This window comes from Lycium barbarum, chromosome 3 (genome assembly GCF_019175385.1).
Source record: "Lycium barbarum isolate Lr01 chromosome 3, ASM1917538v2, whole genome shotgun sequence".
Lineage (NCBI taxonomy): Eukaryota > Viridiplantae > Streptophyta > Magnoliopsida > Solanales > Solanaceae > Lycium > Lycium barbarum.
The window spans coordinates 107,621,314-107,642,770 of record NC_083339.1 but is presented as its reverse complement, the minus strand read 5'-3'; positions in this window follow the sequence as shown (position 1 = coordinate 107,642,770).

Below are 21,457 nucleotides of genomic sequence, written 5' to 3'. Positions count from 1 at the left end.
ATGTTCTTATCCCTAAGTTAGTCTATTAAACGAGGGTTAACGCCCCGAGTCATTGTTATTCAATCTCACCAATACTAACTCTCTTTCCCAAGAAAAGTTAGTATAATGGCTTAGGCTAATGCTTGCAATCATTACCCCACGCTAACGCACAAAGATAGAATAAATACCAACAACCATTATGCATATATCAATAGTAGAAACCCATTCACATAATACCCATCATGGGGTCCACAACCTTAGAATTAAAATTAGCTACTCATCATTTTGGTTAACAAAGAAAGCTTAAAAGTTAACATAATATACTTACAATGCTAATACAATATGGAATGAAGGTGAAGTTGGTGCTTTAAATGCTCCAACCACTTCACAAATATCCAAGGCTTAAAGTTAATGCTCCAAAAGATCAGAATGAATGTTAAAAACCTAACTTTAAGTATTTATAGGACCAAAAATCGCGCCAAAGTTCTGGAAAAAAACACCCTTTCGCGGCATCGTTACGGACCGTAACACAGGTTACGGTCCATCCTGCGGTTCCGTCCTTTGTCAGCTTGATATAGGTCAACCATTACGGCTTCTTGCGACGGACCGTAACACAGTATCTTCCAGCGGATCATGGCTTTAGTGTTCAGTGGCCAATGCGTTACGCCATGATGTTACCTGCGTTACGAACCGTCCTTCTGGGCGTAACATGTGACACTACTCAAGCTTCTTACTGGAAATTTCCTTCAGCTTACGGTACACGTTACGACCCGTAACATGTGGTACGGACCGTCCTGTATAGAGGCACGTATCTAGATCTTCCTCTCTGGTACGGATCACGTTACAGTCCGTAACTCGAGTTACGGACCGTCCTTTTGCTCCAAGTTGTCCGTTTTTCAGCATTTCTTATCATTTTCGTTCCATAGTCAACCAACCCTACAAAACACCAAAATAACATAAGAAATGATGTAAAAACACTTAAAAACAAGCAACATTTCTAGTGAAAAAGACATAAAATGTGCCGAAATTCACGGCACATCAAGCGGCACAATTGGGCCCAGGTGGCCCAGGTTTCCCTATTAAGCTAACGGTTTCAGAAATGTAAGATGGACCAAGTATGTCTCAAAGAGTTAATGCCACGAATGTTTCGGAATTCACAGTAACGACGAAACAGATCGTTACACTTTGAAAGAAACACGATCCTCATCCCGTTGAATAAGAGCTTCATCATGCTCATCTTGGAGAACATTATTTTCTTTGATTCAAATATCTTGTTCAGCTTCCAGTTTTCAAATCTCCAGCGATTACTGATAGTTTTGCTCTTTACATAAAGCAAGTTGATGACTGTGTTCATTTTCCATCGCAATCCTTTGATCATCAATGGCTGAAAGCTCAGCATTCAATATCTCGACCTCAGCATCCAAGAAATATTCGTTTTGAACACTGAGGTACATGGCCTTATCTTGAGAATCAAATTCAAATTGGAGCTTGGCAAGGTGTTCCTGGAGCCTGATAGCCTGCTGGCTGAAAGCTTCTTTGTCATCCTTCATTTGTTCCCCATCGATATCAAGCTCAACTTTTAAGGTTGGGATGTCACCAGTCAGTTGAGAGTCCCTTCTGTTGAGCTCAGATTTGTAGAATTCAATCTCGCGATTCTTGTCCTCCAGGTCAGCAGTTAACCTGTCAAATTCCTCGATGAGCGTTTCAAACCTTCACCACGCAGGACCCCGGACTGAATAAAGGAAAAAAATAAGGGGTCAGCAATTTTCATTGAAAAGAAACTAAAACAGTAGATAAGTAAGATAGGAAAAGTCTTACCCGGGAGGAAGCATGCAAGCCTTCATTAAAAAGGCACTTCTAGGATACGCCGTCCATTTTGTCCTTATCCGACTTTAAGACCAGAGCATTCAAGTAGTTAGACATGCCAACGGGCCTCGAAAAAAGGTTGGGAACCTCGAGAACCGTTATGGTAACGATTTTAACTCAATCCGGGTTGACACTCGGAGCAGGAAAGATGTCAACTATTCAAGCCTGAGAAAAGGCATGGTCCCTTAGCGCACGAGAAACTGCTCCAGGGACTTCTGGCGAAAGGATTCCCACCAACAGAAGTATCAGCCTTGGAAAAGATATGATCAAGGTTTTCCTCATCAAAGTGTGAGAGGATCAGTGGACTAGCAAGATGATTCTTCGGTGTAGGATCCGTCCTGACCCTCTTGGCCAATATATCGTCACCCTCAGTTTCTTCTTCGTCATCAACAATGACAGTATCAGGATCTGAGGGGGTGGCAAAGTCAAAGTTTTTCTGGCCTTGGGGGCAGCGTTGGCTCCGAAGGAAATTCCTTCCCTGGAGTTCCTCTTTCTTTTGAGAGAAGTGGAAGAAGCTGGTGTAGAAGCATTTGTTGTTGGTTTCGTAGAAGACCCGGAGGTTTTCTCTTTCTTTGTCTTCTTGACGAAAGATGAACCCACGACCACGGTAGCCTAGGCAGTTTTCTGAGCGGAAGCCGTTGGGTCCAAAACAGAGTCTATCGTGACAACCCGTGGTTGGACGGTTCCTTTGGGTAGACCTGAAGAGAATTCATTAAGAGGACGGGGGATTGCATTAAAAAAAAAAGAAATTAGAGCATATATTTTTTGAATTACCATGATTCGTGGGTTTCCACCGGTTATGAGAAATCTCTTTCCACGTCGGGGAGCCACAGCTCGAAGCATGAAGAAGTTCTTCCACCCACTTAGGGAAGTGTAGGTCAGTGGGAGGCTTGATTTCGTTGGATTCAAAAACATGAAAAAATGTAAGTAAACACGAATCTAAAATGGGAGTTAAAAAGGTGAATACTTACGTGTTGGATTCCACATGTCTACCACAACAACGATCACAGCTGTTGAAACAGCAACAAAACTTTCCATCCAGCCGCGATCATTGTCATCATCCAAGCTGGTAATAAGAGAAGATTGACCATGCTTGGACATAAAGATGACTCCACCCTTAAATATTTTGGGGGTGTAAACTCTGACGATGTCATCCAAAGTAAAAGGCCAATTTTCTTTGTTGGCCAAAATCCGGATGCAAGTTACTACCCTCCAGACAGACGGACCAATTTGATCGAGGCAAACATTGCAGCGTTTGCACATCTCAATGATCACTGGGTCAATTGCTGGTTCTAAACCAAATGTGAATAAGTATGTGTAAATGTTGCAAAAACCTAGTCTATGTTTAGTGATGTCATCTTCGGGATCAGGGATAATGGTACTGGAGAGGCGTCCCCATTTATAGTCCTTACGAACTGCTTGAAGAGTGGCAACAGTGATGGAGGAAGGGTAATTATTAAGCATTTCACCCTATCTCTTTGAGTAAGTACCTTTTTTGGAGTAAAATCATCGTTAAAATTAAAGGTACTAGGGATGAATGGGTAAAAAGATTCTTTGGCCAAAGATTGGGGATCGTTGCCGCCGGTCGACAGCAGCGAAGCAGATGAAGAAGAAGGAGCAGACGTGGATGAGGTCTTGTTTTGGCCATATTTCTTGATGATTAATGTATTGATTCAAGTAAGTTGGAAGATGAAGAAGTTTTAGCATGAAGGCAAGAAGAATTTTTAGGATGATGAATGGATGAGAGAGACTTAAAGAAAGGATAAATGAGATTAGGATGTATTTCTATAGTTTTATCACACGGACGGTCATAATTATGAAATGATTCAAAAATTCAAACTGCCTAGTTTGGCCAATTCGGGCGGAACACATGCATGGAAGTGCTAGAATCGAAGAGACGTACATCACATCAAGTGTCAGAAGGAACTTTTTTCCCACCATTAAGTGGGGAGTGGTCGGATGACGTTTCAAGTCCACTCCCCGGTGTCACTTCTTTTCCACCGAATAGTAGAGGGACTATCTGTATACATGGCAAGATATAGCTCGACATGTGGCAAGTTGGTAAGGGAACAAATGGAAGTTGAAGGTGGAATGTTGCTAGTCGTTTCATTTAATGAGAATGAGAAATCCCGGATACATCCGTAGCAAGCTCACCGAGGCAATTATATCAGCTCATTAATGGAAGAATAACGTTGTGTGACCGGTCCAGATTCGAGGCAAGCGTTACGATTCAGAATTAAAGCGGCATTTATTATCTACGATTATTCATTATTAGAATTTAATCACAGCTTAAGAGTTGATGTTCTGTACTATAAAAGAAGTCTAACAACACTTGAAAGGATCATCGAATAACACTTACTAATATCAATTACTTACACTCATTTACATAACTAAGCCTTAACAATTTGTTTACTTAGTCATTCTTTTTTGCACTGGAATACTTTGTAAGGCCAGAGCTCATTATTGTTCCACCGGAGGGATTCCCATCAGAGAATTCATTCTAAGGATCAAGGAAGCCCAGGCTTAATTATTTCATTACTGCTTCTTTATTTCATAATGATTTCTATAATTTTCATAGGCTATTTATTCACTATTTATAACAAATCAAATCATTTATCCTTTAAACCACAAACAAATTTAATTGTTTTCTTTTTAGGGTAAACACCTCCTTTATTTGAACTTTGAGGGATACAATGTGAGCAATTTTAGGAATGACAAAATTAACTTATGAAAATATATTCTTTCCCATTCACTCAAGTTTGGGCGGATCAATTGACCCACTTAAATTCAGTCAATCTAAAAAGTCAATTGATTTAGGCTAACTATGTTGTTCAAATTAATCCATGAGAAATTTTATCAAAATGTTTAAATCAAAAGCTCCTTTTCATTTGTATATTATATATAACTAAAATAATGAAGACAAGAAAGTTCTATTTGTTTTGACTAGAAATTGAACAAATAATAAGAAACAAACAAAGAAATCAAAAGTTTATAGGGGTTGGATGTATTGCGTTATGAACTATTTATCTCATCTTGATTCAACCTATCTAAGCTCAATTAGCTTTTAAGCAGTAAAAATTTCATTAGACACCCAATTTGGTCGCCCACATTTAATTTGTACCTATTTATTTTTTAAGTTTAGCTAGTACCCAAAGTATAGTTAACACCGTACAAAACTACTACAACTAGTTCTTCTCCTCTCCTCCTCCTCCTCCTCCTCCTTCTTCTTCTTAAATCAAGCGGGTGATATTGAAAAGGTTTGAAAATAGTGGCAGTTCATCATTGTTGCAAAATACATTTGTTAGATTTGTTGTTGTTTTGCCAAATTGATGATTGAGGTTTGTTATGATATTTGAAAATAGTTTTAAATTTGAACTTTTCTGAGATAGATTTGGGTGTTGCATCATGTTTAAAATTGTGAAATTCAAAGAACAAGATATTGTCTCTAGGTAAAACTTTGCTCCGTGAACTTCACGTCAAACAGTCTTAAGTGGAGTCATATACATGCCTAAACTTCATTCCAAAAGTCTAAAGTGCAGTCATATATATGCCTAAACTTCATTCCAAAAAGTATAAAGTGCAACCATTATAAGTTTGAAGTTTGGCCTTGTCAAGGACACAACTTCATAAAGAATGTTCGAAGTTTGACCTTGCCAAAGGCCACAACTTCAGTAAAAAATATCGAAAGTTGTCCTTGGTAAGCCATATATGTCTGCAGTTGAGTTATTATATGTCTGAAGTTTGGCATTACAAAGGTCACAACTTCAGTAAAAAAATATTAGAAGTTTGGCCTTTCTAAGACCATAACTTTGAATAAAAAAATGTCAAAAATTTACTAAATGTCATATATGATTTTTTACAACTTCAGTCTCATATGTTTGAAACAATCTCAACGTGGATATATTTGCAAAAATAATCAAGTTCGGCCACAACTTAAATATCGGTCTCAAAATTGAATATTTGTGGGGCAATTTGCAGGATTGCCCTTGCTGGGGGTGGTCTTTAATTTTTATCCCTCAAAATGGTGGTCTTTAAATTTTGTCCTTCAGGCAGAAATTCTGCCTGTACGGCAGAATTTTGCTGGACAGATTCTGAGCTGGGGTTCGAACCCACAACCTCGGGGTGTTAAGTGAGGGGTAAAACTTAAAGACCACCAATTTGAAAGGCAAAAATTAAAGACCACCCCAAATGAAGGGCAATCCGCACAAAAAAAAAATGTGCACTTCGGCCTTTTGAGCGGGATCGTACAATCGCTCATTTATTAATTTAACTTATTTTAACCCGTTCAAATTCAACCCAAGTCACCTATCTATCACCCCTTTTATAGACAATGTAGTAGGGAAGGGAAGGCAAACCGTTTTTTTTCCTTTGATTCAGCAAGAAATTATATTGTGGTCAGTTCGTTTAGTGGGTAAGGAGAACAGGAGAAGAGAATAAGGGAAAGGACAAAGTCCTAATGGACACTGCTGCTCTACTCGTTTGGCTTTAAAAGGGGAAAGTGAGGCAAAGAATGACAACAATTAGGGACCTCTCAGCCCTTTCATTGTTACTTTGTTAGACAAACCCTTTTCTTTCTCCATTTTGTCCACAAAATGACAGCGATATCAAAGCCAGCTTCCTGGGTTTTTAGCTATGCAGCTATCAGCTCATAATCCTAGTTGTCCTTAAAAATTCCTCTAGTATAAATCTAGTATTAATTTGGAACTATGAGCTCGTTTGGCTTAGCTTAAAAAAGGTGGCTTATAAGCTGATTTGACTAAAAAACAGCTTACAAGTAAAAAAAAAAAAAAAAATTGGGTCACTCAAACATATTTTTTTTGACTTATTCTAAGCATTTTTTTTTTTTTTTTGCTTATAAGCTGCTTTGCCAAAACACCTAAAAAATCAAAAAACAGCTTATAAGCCAGTTTGACCACTTATAAGCCAATCCAAACGGGCTCTATATATGAATTAAGACTCTTAATTACATCAACATGAGTTTAGTTTCGATCATCAATTTCATAAATAATACTACTATATAGATAGGCATTAAATATAATGGGTGGATGAAATATTATGCGTGCAGGCACTGGCTAGCTGACTAATAAAGGTAGCCATCTGCAAGCTGTATATATTATATATGCATGTGGATTCAAGATGTAGATGAATTATAAATTTATTAGGTTTGTTAACGTAGCATCCTTAATCAGAGGATTTTGGGTTCAAATATGGGTACCAAAAAATCCTGTTAGGGAGTGTTTCTTCCTTAAATGAGTTTTAACTTTTACGTGGGCCGAATGGTAAGTCGTGGCTCAATGCTACCGGTATGAATAAGAAAAGAAACATAATATAAAAATTGATGAAGCCCTGACGGAAACTGTGAGACTAGGGGTGTTCATGGGTCGGTTTTTGGTTAAAATCAAAATCAAACCAAGCTAGTCGGTTTTAAAATTATTAAAACCAAACCAAATATAATACATATCCATCGGTTTGGTTGTAGTCGGTTTGGTTCGGTTTTTAAGAAAATTAAAGGTATTTCTTTCTTTCATGTTTTTTTCCTACAATTAGGAGAGAATTTTCTCTTTTTTTTCAACTTATAATCCATTATTACCCTTTATTTGTGGTAGCTATAGTTTCTTGCATTATGGAGAAAATGTCTTAAGATTTATGATTTAAATTAAGTGAATAAAGTTTGTAAGAAATAAAAAAAAAATCTAGGTAAATCTCATATAGTTGTTTCTTTGAATAAATGAGTTTGAATTCAATTATTTCTTTTTAAAATCGGTTTAAGGTATAAAGCTCATTAGCCTATTAGAGATAAAATAAAAATTTTCTTAAAAATTATATAAATTATTTAAAAGTATTTATAAAAATTAATATATTGTATATATTTATAATTATAAAAATTATGTATAAAATTTGTCGGTTCGGTTCGATTTTTTCTTCTGTTTGCTTTTTGTAAAACCAAAACCAAACTAAATATTATCAGTTTTTAAAAATTCAAAACCAAACCAAACCTAACCCAAGTAAATATCGGTTTCTTCAATCAGTTTGTGATAACCGTTGTATTTTGTCATTATTATGTACTGTTAGAATATTAGTCATTAGTATGTACAGCTAGAATATTTCCTAGAATATTATGTACAGCTAGAATATCTCCTAGAATAAGGTAAGTCTCTTGTATATATTGATGACAGAACATCATAATTAATCAAGGAATTGATTTCCTACATGGTATCAGACTAGGTTTTCCTTCTCCATCACAACCTAGCCGCCACCCTAACCTTAGCCGACCGCACCTCCTCTCTCCTCTTCGTTCCTATTCTTCCTCACTTATTCCCCCTCCCTTCGTCTTCAAAGCCACCATGACTGACACAGGCGCAAAGTTTCACTCTGCCCTCTCCATAACCAATGTCAAATCTCTCGTTCCTTTCACATTGGACATTGAAAATGATCCATATCATTCATGGGTGGCGTTATTTAAGGTGCAAGCCCGAGTGCATAACCTGATGCATCACATTATCCCTCCTACAGAGGCCACGGCTAAGGCCAAAATTGATGTCTTACGGGCAGCTGATCCTGAACTCTATGATCGTCTTGATGCGGCAGTCCTACAGTGGATATATGGTACGATCTCTCCTGAATTACTTCAAGCCATATTGGTGAAGGATGACACCGCGGTGAAAGCCTGGCAGAGGTTGGAGGCCATCTTTCAAGATAACAAGGGTTCCAGGGCAACCCATCTCGAGGAAGAACTTGCTGCTGTCTCTCTCGAAAACTTTTCAAGTGCAGATGCGTATTGCAACCACGTGAAAACCTTGGCGGACAGGTTGGCTGATGTGGATGCTCCGGTGGCAAAGAGTCGCTTTGTCTTGCGGCTCATTGGTGGTCTTCCAGAGGCCTACTCTGGCACGGTGGATTTTGTCCAAAATCAGGACCCATTACCACCTTTTGAAAGCATTCGATCCCGAATAAAACTGGCGGAACGTACTCTCAAAAACCGTCTCTCCAAAAAAGCCGGCGGGAATGCTGCTTTTATTGCCTCTACTGGCAGTGCCCAACTAGGTAACATGGATCATGTTAACTCCAATTCTCAGAATAATTTTTCTTCAAGTTCCAATCATGGTAGAAATAATAACAACAAGAACAAGAAGAAAAATAATAATGGAAGGAACAATGGGCAAAACCGCAATAATGGTCGCGGTGGGGGTGGCCAAAACGGTGGCCGCGGCACCAACCAGTGGTCGACTGGCAGTACCAGCCAGTGGCAGCCGCGCCACGTTCTCCTCCTTTACCCCCCATATGGGCAGTGGCCGTCGCAGTGGGCTGCTCCACCGTGCCCCTACCCGACTGCTCCATGTCAACAGGTCCGACCGGCGATGCAGCCCGGTATTCTCAGGCCCAGACCTCAACAGGCCTACGCGACCTCTGTAGCCCAGCCCCATATTGGCTACACTCCGACGGATATTGAGGCGGCAATGCATACATTTTCTATCGCTCCACCGGATGGAAATTGGTATATGGATACCGGTGTAACATCACATATGACCTCGGACCAAGGTACACTCTCATCTTATTTTAATTTGAGCAATAGTAATCATCGCATTGTTGTTGGTAATGGGCATGTAATTCCAATTCATGGTTTCGGGAACACTACTCTCTCACCTCCGCACCCTACTCTCACCTTAAATAATGTATTACATGCACCCAAGCTCATTAAAAATCATATCTCCGTCCGAAAATTTGCCACTGATAACTGGGTTTCTGTTGAATTTGACCCGTTTGGTTTTTATGTGAAGGATTTCCAGATGGGGAACAAACTAATGAGATGTAACAGTAGCGGGGACCTCTATCCACTCTCCACCGTCATCCAGGCCTCACCTTCAAAATCTCCTTCCGTCTTCACTGCTTTGTCTCCTGATTTATGGCATCGTCGCTTAGGACATCCGGGAGCCAATACTTTACGCTCTCTTCATAACAAGCATTTTATTGAATGTAATAGGAACAAACAGTTTCTATGTTCATCTTGTACTTTGGGGAAACAAGTTAAATTACCTTTTTATGAATCGATGTTATTCACTGCTTTCCATTTGATATAGTTCATAGTGATCTTTGGACATCGCCCGTAGCTAGCTCTAATGGGCATCGTTACTATGTACTATTTCTTGATGATTTTAGTAAATTTTTGTGGACTTTTCCTATCTCTAAGAAGTCTCAAGTTTACTCTCTTTTCACCTCATTCTATGCTCGTGTCAAAACTCAATTTGAAAGGCCTATTAAAAATTTACAATGTGACAATGGGAAAGAATTTGATAACGGGCCACTTCAATTATTTGCTCAAAAACATGGGATGCAATTCCGCCTCTCTTGCCCTCACACATCTCCTCAAAATGGAAAAGCCGAACGTCACATCCGATCCATAAATAATGTAATTCAGACCCTGCTCACCCATGCCTCGATGCCCCCCTTTTTTTGGCATCATGCACTTTCTATGGCCACATATCTTTTGAACATTCTCCCCACTAAAGTTCTCGGATCCTCTTCCCCTACTCAACTCCTCTACCAAAAAGATCCTAACTATTCCCATCTTCGGGTTTTTGGATGTCTATGTTTTCCTTTGTTTCCATCCACCACCATTCATAAGTTACAAGCACGGTTCACTCCTTGTGTCTTTCTTGGGTACCTTTCCGATCATAGGGGATATAAGTGTTATGACATGTCAACCCGAAAAATTTTCGTTGCCCGTCATGTGGTATTTGATGAGCACACATTCCCATTCTCAAAACTTCATACTCCTGCATCTCACACGTATGAATTTTTGGACCGTAATGTTAATCCATACATCACTCATCATATGCAACGAAACTCTGGCAATACATCTCCCAACACTCTAAATCCCCTCCTACCTTAACCCGCGGCCACTCCTAGTCCCCAGCCGCTGCCCACCCCGCCGCAGGACAGCCCTCCCGCTGCTCTTGCACCGCTGCCTTCCACCGCCTACGGCCCACTCCCCACAGCAGCCACACCCCATGACTACTCGGTCCCGTAATGGCATTTTCAAGCCCAATTTGAAATATTCCTCCAACTTTAACACCGAGACCACTACCTCCATCTCTCCCTTACCCAAAAATCCCGTAAGTGCTCTCCGTGACTTAAATTGGAAGAATGCCATGATGGATGAATTTAATGCTCTAATTGAAAATAAGACATGGGAGTTATTTCCTCGGCCTGCTAATGTTAATGTGATTCGGTCAATGTGGATTTTCCGTCATAAAAAGAAATCTAATGGTTCTTTTGAGAGGCATAAAGCCCGTCTTGTAGGTGATGGCAGGTCTCAACAGAAGGGTGTTGACTGTGAGGAGACCTTCAGTCCGGTGGTCAAGCCGGCATCCATTCGCACTGTGCTAAGTATTGCATTATCTTATTCTCGGCCCATACACCAGCTCGATGTAAAGAATGCTTTTCTTCATGGCAATCTCTCTGACACTGTGTATATGGATCAACCATTGGGGTTTCGGGACCCCAATTTTCCTGATCATGTCTGCCTATTGAAGAAGTCTCTCTACGGCCTGAAACAAGCTCCTCGGGCTTGGTACCAGCGGTTTGTCGATTTTGTCGCCACCATTGGCTTCTCACACAGCAGGTCTGATCACTCATTATTCATTTATCGCAGGTGTTCTTATATTGCATATATACTGCTTTATGTCGACGACATCATTCTTACGGCCTTTTCAGACGATCTCCGTAAGTCTATTATGGCACTCTTGAGTGCCGAGTTTGCCATGAAAGACCTTGGTCTACTGAGCTATTTCTTGGGTATTGTTGCTTCTCGTAATGCAGATGGCTTACTTTTATCACAGAAGCAGTATGCCGAAGAAATCCTGGAACGGGCAGGTATGTCACACTGTAGCCCGTCTCTTACACCTGTTGACACGAAGCCGAAGCTAAGTGCCTCAAAAGATGCACCATTTGATGATCCGACTAAGTATCGTCAGCTTGCTGAGGCTTTGCAGTACCTTACATTCACTAGACCAGACATCTCTTATGCCTTCCAACAGGTGTGTCTCCACATGCATGACCCTCATAATGAACATATGGCTGCTCTTAAGCGTATTCTGCACTACATTCAGGGGTCTATCGATTTTGGTTTGCATCTCTATAAGTCTACTGTCAACAGCTTAGTCTCCTATACAGATGCAGATTGGGGTGGTTGCCCGGATACCAGACGCTCCACCTCTGGCTATTGTGTCTTTCTTGGTGACAACTTGATTTCTTGGTCCTCAAAACGTCAGCCTACGCTCTCTTGTTCTAGTGCCGAGGCCGAATACAGGGGAGTTGCTAATGTTGTCTTCGAATCCTGCTGGATCAGGAATTTACTCCTTGAGCTACATTGCCCGATCCAAAAGGCGACACTTGTTTATTGTGACAATGTGAGTGCGATATACTTATCAGGTAACCCGGTACAACATCAGCGCACTAAACACATTGAAATGGACATACACTTTGTTCGCGAAAAAGTTTCCCGTGGCGAGGTTCGTGTCCTTCATGTTCCATCTCGATATCAGATTGCAGACATCTTTACAAAAGGGCTTCCGCGCGTACTGTTTGATGACTTTCGGGACAGTCTAAGCGTTCGTCCACCTCCCGCTTTGACTGCGGGGGTGTGATAACCGTTGTATTCTGTCATTATTATGTACAACTAGAATATTAGTCATTAGTATGTACAGCTAGAATATTTCCTAGAATATTATGTACAACTAGAATATCTCCTAGAATAAGGTAAGTCTCTTGTAGAACATCATAATTAATCAAGGAATTGATTTCCTACCGTTTGGTTTCGGTTTTTAATTTGAATCTGTTTTTAATCAAACCGTGAACACTCCTATATGAGACCAATGAATAATGGAGGGTAGCAATTCATTTACCATTGCAGTAAATGAAATAATTAAGAAACAATCCTTAAAACATGGCACTCAGTCGGAAATTGAAGTCACAACGTAGTCCCACTTTAAATACCTATCTAGTAGTAGTTCATCTATTGCTATTATATTACTACATGAGTATTAAATAATCCAACATGCTAGCACCATACTTTGAATCCTTTAGATGCATGACTCCTCTCATCACTTTGCCTCAACATTTGTTACGACAACAATTATAAATTTTAGTCCCCTCACAACTTGTGACTTTGGAACAACTTTTTATCCTTGATTAAGAGCTCGTTCTGTTCTGCTGAAGCTACTTTATAAGAATCAAGTGTTGACATCAATTTTATAAATAAAACAATTGCTTATTTCTACTATATTAGAAGCACCGGATGGTGCACTTTTCGTCATCCGTTTGTAGGCCCAAAAAAATTATGGGCCCACATATTAAACACAAACCATTCAATATTAAAAAAAAAAAAAAAAAAGTAAAAAAAGTGGAACCCACCATCTCCAAATTCACAGAGAAAAAAAAGTGAACCCCATATTAACAAATCAAGCAATATAAAAAAAAGTGAATCCCATATTAAAAAATAAACAATGTCAAAAAAAAACGTGCAGACTTTGTATTCGTAGCAAACACTAATATAATAAAGTTTTAGATACGGAGCACAAATTACAATATTATATTAATTGTGTTTTGAACATTAAAAAAAAAGTAAAAAAAGCGGAACCCACTATCTCCAAACTCACGCGAAAAAAAAAAGTGGACCCCATATTAACAAAATCAAGCAATATAAAAAAAAGTGAATCCCATATTAAAAAAACAAATAATGTCAAAAAAAAAAAGTGCAGACTTTGTATTCGTAGCAAATACTAATATAATAAAGTTTTAGATACGGAGCACAAACTACAATGTTATATTAATCGTGTTTTGAACATAATATATAGTGTATATATATATATATATATATATATATATATATATATATATATATATATATATATATATATATATATAATCACTATTTAAAGACAACTACATACACATAGATTCACTATAATTTAAAGTGTTGGGCCCGTGCAGCACGGGCCTAGGCCATCTAGTTTATATAGAAGTGTTGAATCAAGTGTCATTTCTTTGGCATTCCTTTAAAGCAAGGTTATCAGCCTTGATTAGGAATCTTGTGTTCTTTGCGCAACTTTGAGGAAAAAAAACTACTAGCATTTTATCATATAGATATTCAATATAAAATGTAAATCTCTTTCTTTCTTATTTTCCTCTTCTTTTTGATAAATTCGATTACCATTAGTAGTTGCAATAGATAATTCTTTTTCTATATCAAATATGATTATTGGTTGTTTCGTCCTATTAAGATTTTAGTTTTCACTAAATGTGAATTATTTGATATGATTAGGGATTTAATTGTGTAATTATACACTTACTAAACTTGTACATACTGTAATTACTATAAATCCCAACCAAGTTTGAGGGAAATAATCAATCTCTTAGTACAAATCTCTCTAGTTTTAACATGATATCAAGTTAGAATCATCCTAATTCTTGATTTACCTAATATTGGTCCCTCATATTATGTTGTTCACACGCCGGTTGGAAAGTTTGGACGTGTGGAGGATTGTTAAGTTGTCCGTATGGGTTGTGGGATGTGAAATTAATGTTATGGGTTTGTGAAATTAATCTCCTACTATGGTCTTTGATTATTCTTTGTCTCATGAGTTAGCTTTTGAAGTTTAGTTAACTGAATATCCTGCCGTCCAGCAGAACAAGTCTTGTATCATGACAGAAATGTTAAGTGTGGAATTGGCCAAACAAGTCAATTCTTTTGTTCACATAGTCGTGATGTAAGCGCTTACCTCATAATAGTTGTGATGTAAGCGCTTACCTCATCATAGGAAATTCATTCCTATAAATAGGTAGCTTATGGTTCATTTGTAAGACATCATCAAGATCATTTGCTAAACACATCCCAAAGAGAGAGAAAAATCTAAGAGAAATACTCTTAGTGAAAGGCCTAAGTAAGAGAAGGTCTTTGAGAGAATTTTCTGTGGTAAAATTCTTGAGTGTAATTGGGATTGGGGTTGTGAGGTTGAGTGTTGTAAACACTTGTAATATTTCTTCTTTAATAAGATCTGCAGCAGCAACGTGGACGTAGCTCTCACATTGAGGGTGAACCACTATAAATCTGTGTGTGCTATTTATTCTTCGCTTACATCACTGCGTAAGTAGGTTCTGTCTAAGGAGGTTGGTATTTAAGTGGTCCAGCTGTGACCCTCCAATCTTTCCTGGGAACCTGCTTACAAAGGTCGGATTTGGGATTCAAATCCTAACAACTGGTATCAGAGCAACAGGTTGTGTTGTGATTTAGAAACGATGGGAGGCGAAGATGGTACGACGCACGACATCGGTAAATTCGATGGTACAGACTTTGCGTTCTGGAGAATGCAAATTGAAGATTATTTATATGGCAGAAAGCTTCATGAACCTCTGAGTCCGAAACCAGAGGAGATGAAGCAAGCAGATTGGAATCTCCTCGACAGACAAGTTCTGGGAGTCATTCGGCTGACGCTGTCAAAGAACGTTGCTCACAATGTGGCAAAGGAGAAGACCACTGCAGATATGATGAAGGTATTGTCTGACATGTATGAGAAACCTTCGGCAAATAATAAGGTATTTCTCATGAAGAAACTATTTCATCTAAAGATGATGGAAAATGCTCATGTTGCTGCACACGTAAATGAATTCAATACCATTGTAAATCAATTGTCATCGGTAAAAATTGACTTCGATGATGAAGTGCAAGCTCTAATTTTGTTGGCATCCCTACCAAATAGCTGGGAGCCAATGAGAGCAGCGGTTAGTAATTCTGTCGGCAGTGACAAACTAAAGTTCAACGATGTTAGGGATCGTATCCTTGCTGAGGAAGTGCGCAGGATAGATTCTGGAGAGGCATCGACGAGTTCTGCTTTTAATGTTGAAAACAGAAGCAGAAATTATGACAGAAACTACAACCGAAATAGGGGCAGATCGAAGTCAAGGAATGGCAGGGGTCAATCCAGACCAGGACGAACATTTGATTGTTGGAACTGTGGAAAACCAGGTCACTTCAAGAAGAATTGCAGGGCGCCAAAGAAGGAGGACAACAAGGGGGCTGGAATCAACGCTGCTACGGAAGACATTGGCGATGCGTTGTTGCTATCGGTTGACAACCCGATAGACTCTTGGGTGCTTGACTCAGGAGCGTCCTTTCATACCACCCCACATCATGATATAATGACAAACTACGTGGCTGGGAATCTCGGCAAAGTTTATTTAGCCGATGGAGAGCCGCTAGATGTTGTTGGCACGGGAGACATTAATTTGAAGATGTCAAATGGATCCTCGTGGAAGATTACAAAAGTTAGACATGTTCCAAAGCTGATGCGAAACCTGATCTCAGTAGGTCAGCTTGATGATGAGGGATATGATCTCAATTTTGGTAATGGGTCTTGGAAGGTGGCGAAAGGTGCTATGGTAGTTGGCCGAGGAAAGAAGATTGGCACTCTCTACATGACGACTAGCTGTCGTGATACTGTTGCTGTGGTTGACAACACAAAAAAGACAGATTTGTGGCATTGTCGGCTGGGGCATATCAGCCAGAAGGGGATGAAGCTGTTGGTGAAAATGGCTTAATTCCGGAGCTGAAGACGGTGGACCTTCATACGTGTGAGAGCTGCATTCTCGGAAAACAAAAGCGAGTAAGCTTCTCAAGTGCAGGCAGAGAGTTAAAGGTCGAAAAGCTGGAATTGGTGTACACAGACGTGTGGGGACCTACCACTGTACCCTCCCTTGGAGGATCACACTACTACGTGACCTTCATTGATGATTCAACCAGGAAGGTATGGGTTTATTTTATGAAAAATAAATCCGATGTGTTTAGTGTATTCAAAAGATAGAAAGCCATGGTCGAGAATGAAACAAACCTTAAGTTGAAGTGTTTGAGGTCCGACAACGGCGGAGAATACACTGATGGTGATTTCAAACGGTACTGTGCCGATAATGGGATCAAGATGATGAAGACTATTCCTGGAACGCCACAACAGAATGGAGTAGCCGAAAGAATGAACCGAACTTTGAACGAGCGTGCTCGGAGTATGAGAATACACTCTGGACTGCCCAAGACATTCTGGGCAGATGCAGTCAATACCGCGGCCTTCTTAATTAACTGAGGACCGTCAGTTCCCTTGGATTTCAGAATTCCAGAAGAAGTCTGGAGTGGCAAGAAGGTAAATCTTTCATTTCTGAAAGTGTTCGGTTGCTTATCATATGTTCATAATGATGATACGGCTAGAAGCAAGCTTGATCCAAAATCAAAGAAGTGTTACTTTATTGGCTATGGTGACACCGAGCTTGGGTACCGATTTTGGGATGAACAAAATCGGAAGATCATCCGAAGTAGGAATGTTGTCTTTAACGAAGAGGTACTGTACAAAGACAAGCTGCAAAAGAATTCAGAATGTCAGGACAAGGAATCGGAAATAGTCGATTTGAGGGACTTTCCGGCACCTGAGCCGCAGCCAGGTACAACCGAGGCAGAGGAACAAACAATCCGAGAAGGTGCTGATGAAAGTGCTGATGCTAAAACAAATGAACAGACGCCAATCACAGAGCTGCGTAGATCATCCAGGATCAGGAAGCCGCTTCACAGGTACTCTCCATCCCTCAACTACATTCTACTCACTGATAGAGGGGAGCCGGAATGTTATGAAGAAGCAATGCAAGTCGATGAATCGACTAAGTGGGAGCTGGCAATGAAGGATGAAATGGATTCACTATCGGCAAATCATACATGGGAATTATCCGAGTTGCCAAAGGATAAAAAGGCATTGCAAAACAAATGGGTTTATCGGATAAAGGAAGAACCCAATGGAAGCAAGCGTTATAAAGCAAGGCTGGTTGCAAAGGGATTTCAACAGAAAGAAGGCATTGACTATACGGATATCTTCTCTCCCGTAGTCAAGATGGTGACTATCAGAACTGTTCTTGGGCTGGTAGCAAAGGAAAATCTACATCTGCAACAGATGGACGTGAAAACTGCATTTCTTCACGGTGATCTAGACGAGGAAATCTACATGCTACAGCCGGAGGGATTCAAAATCAAAGAAAAGGAGAATCTGGTGTGCAAACTTCAAAAGAGTCTGTACGGACTAAAACAGGCTCCAAGACAGTGGTATTTAAAGTTTGACAGCTTTATGAAGAAAGCTGATTTTTCAAGGTGCGAGGCAGATCACTGCTGTTACTTCAAAAAATTTGAAGACTCGTACATGATACTGCTACTCTATGTCGACGACATGCTAATCGTAGGAGCAAACCTACAGGAGATTGATCGGTTGAAAAAAGGGTTATCGGAAGAGTTTGCAATGAAGGATTTGGGAGCTGCAAAGCAAATTCTTGGGATGAGAATCGACCGAAGCAAGGAGGGCATCAAACTCTCACAAGAAGAATATGTGAGGAAAGTTATCAAAAGGTTTAACATGCATGATGCCAAGCCAGTCAGCACTCCCTTGGCTGGACACTTTCGGTTGTCAAAGGATCAGTCGCCGACAACCGAGGATGAGAAGAAGAAGATGGACAAGATACCTTATGCATCTGCAATCGGTAGTCTTATGTATGCTATGATATGTACAAGGCCAGACATTGCACATGCAGTGGGAGTTGTCAGCCGATTTATGAGCAATCCGGGAAAGCAACACTGGGAGGTTGTGAAGTGGATATTCAGATATCTGAAAGGCAGCTCGAGTTCAGCTCTGTATTTCCGAAAATCAAAAACAGGATTGCAAGGGTATGTTGATGCTGACAACGGTGGTGATATTGATAGCAGAAAGAGCACATCCGGGTATGTTTACACCTTCGGAGGTACTGCAATCTCTTGGGTTTTCAAGTTGCAAAAGATAGTAGCTCTCTCTAGTTGTGAGGCTGAGTACGTTGCTGTGACGGAGGCCACAAAGGAAATGATGTGGCTACAATCTTTTCTGCGGGAATTGGATCAGGACCACGAGGGAAGTGTGCTATATTGTGATAGCCAAAGCGCCATTCATTTGGCAAAGAACCCGGTTTACCATGCTCGAACGAAGCACATACAACTCCGGTACCATTTCATTAGATCAGCTTTGGAAGATGGAGCGCTAGTGCTTGAGAAGATCGCAGGGAGTCAGAATCCAGCAGACATGCTGACAAAGGCAGTGACGATAGACAAACTGAAGCTATGCTCAACTTCAGTTGGCCTGCACGAAGTATAAAAGTAGGAAAGAGCTGCTGCATCGATCAAAGTGTGAAGACAAATTAAAATTAGTCTTCAAGTGGGAGATTTGTTAGGTGTGGAATTGGCCAAACAAGTCAATTCTTTTGTTCACATAGTCGTGATGTAAGCGCTTACCTCATAATAGTTGTGATGTAAGCGCTTACCTCATCATAGGAAATTCATTCCTATAAATAGGTAGCTTATGGTTCATTTGTAAGACATCATCAAGATCATTTGCTAAACACATCCCAAAGAGAGAAAAAAATCTAAGAGAAATACTCTTAGTGAAAGGCCTAAGTAAGAGAAGGTCTTTGAGAGAATTTTCTGTGGTAAAATTCTTGAGTGTAATTAGGATTGGGGTTGTGAGGTTGAGTGTTGTAAACACTTGTAATATTTCTTCTTTTATAAGATCTGCAGCAGCAACGTGGACGTAGCTCTCACATTGAGGGTGAACCACTATAAATCTGTGTGTGCTATTTATTCTTCGCTTACATCACTGCGTAAGTAGGTTCTGTCTAAGGAGGTTGGTATTTAAGTGGTCCAACTGTGACCCTCCAATCTTTCCCGAGAACCTGCTTACAAAGGTCGGATTTGGGATTCAAATCCTAACAAGAAAGAACTATATATTCCTTTTCTAAGCGAAGCACTTAAAAGGGTTGTACGGTTTATTAACCTCCAGCTATACGTGGGGTCCGGGCAGTGCACCGGGCGAAGCATTTGACATTAAGATTATTACTAGTGGCCACGAAAAGAGAAAAAACTTCGAATTTAAGCTCTACTCACGAAGGTACGAGGACTATTTTTAGCTTGCACTTTGTTGAAACAAAAATATCGCAGTCCATTGGATGTAGACATCTAAATAAAGCTTTAAATTAAATAAGTTGTCGAATTAGCAGTATTTAGTCTATTACTACTAATATCCAGCACATTACTCAATGCCCTTTTGTATAAGCTCTGTGTCAGTATAAATATAATGTAACACTTTTATGGCTTTGATTGTGGCTTCAGTACGAGGTATTACTCATAATGACAAAGTGAGCGAGAAGAAACAAAAGATATACTCGTATAAATTTCGTCCATAAGAGAGTGAAAAGTTGAGGAAGTAAAGGGGAATGTCCAATGAGTTTCAGATCCTATCAATTTGTGAAACCTGCAAATTGATATCTCCATGTAGGGGTGTACATGAACCGGGTTAGTTCGGATTTTTTAAAGACCAAATCAAACCAATTGCATCGGGTTTTTAAATCTATACACTAAACCAAACCAACAAAAGTCGGGTTTTTCAATCTCGGGTTTTCTCGGTTTTTTCGGGTTTTTTGAGTTTTTTCCGGTAAAGTCTTCATACAAAACATATAACTTGTACTTCAAATATTTTTTTAGTCCTAGTAAGATACGATTATCTAATTAAGAATAGGGTGTACATGGACCGGGTTGGTTCGTATTTTTTAAATACCAAATCAAACCAATTGCATCAGGTTTTTAAATCTATACACCAAACCAAACCAACAAAAGTCGGGTTTTTCAACCTCGGGTTTTCTCGGTTTTTTTGGGTTGCTCGGGTTTTTCGGGTTTTTTCCGGTAAAGTCTTCATACAAAACATTTAACTTGTACTTCAAATATTTCTTTAGTCCTAGTAAGATACGACTATCTAATTAAGATTATTAAGAAAATAACACAAAACGTGATGAGAGATGACATTGTACTAAAATATTCAACGAAAAAAATTAATGAAATTGCATAAAATAAAATTGTCATAATCTAAAAGTACTAAGTCATGCTACAATAAATACAACTAATTTATAAGGCATGTAGAAAATGATCATAATCTTAGGGGTCGTTTGGTTCAAAAACAAATTATGCTGGGATAAGTTATGCTGGGATTAATTACGTTGAGATAAGTTATGCTGGGATTAGTTATTCTGGAGTTATTTTTTATTGACTGTTTGGTATGTTGGACTAAAAGTATTATACATTGGATAATTTCTAAAAAGAAGAGGTTTCTTCCTTATCCTGGGATAACTTATTCCACCCTGTGGCAGGTATAAGTTATCTCAGCACTATTTTTATTCCTGGGATAACTTATCTCATGATTACTAACCAAACGAGGGATAAGAAATTGCTAAATTCTTATCCCAGGACTATTTATGTTTATCCTTCATACCAAATGACCCCTTCAAGTACTAAATCATGCTAAAATAAGTACGGCTGATAAGTATTAATTACATGACTAGATATTAAAGAAAAAAAATGAAATTAAGTTATGTATTTTCACTTTCTAAACTAATATAAAACTAAAGAATAGATATCAAAATTATTGTCATTTCAGTGTTAGATATGAATTTCTTCTGTTAGCATTAGTATTGATTTGATTTTTGTTGAGTTTTATTTGAGTTACTAATATCATTGAGC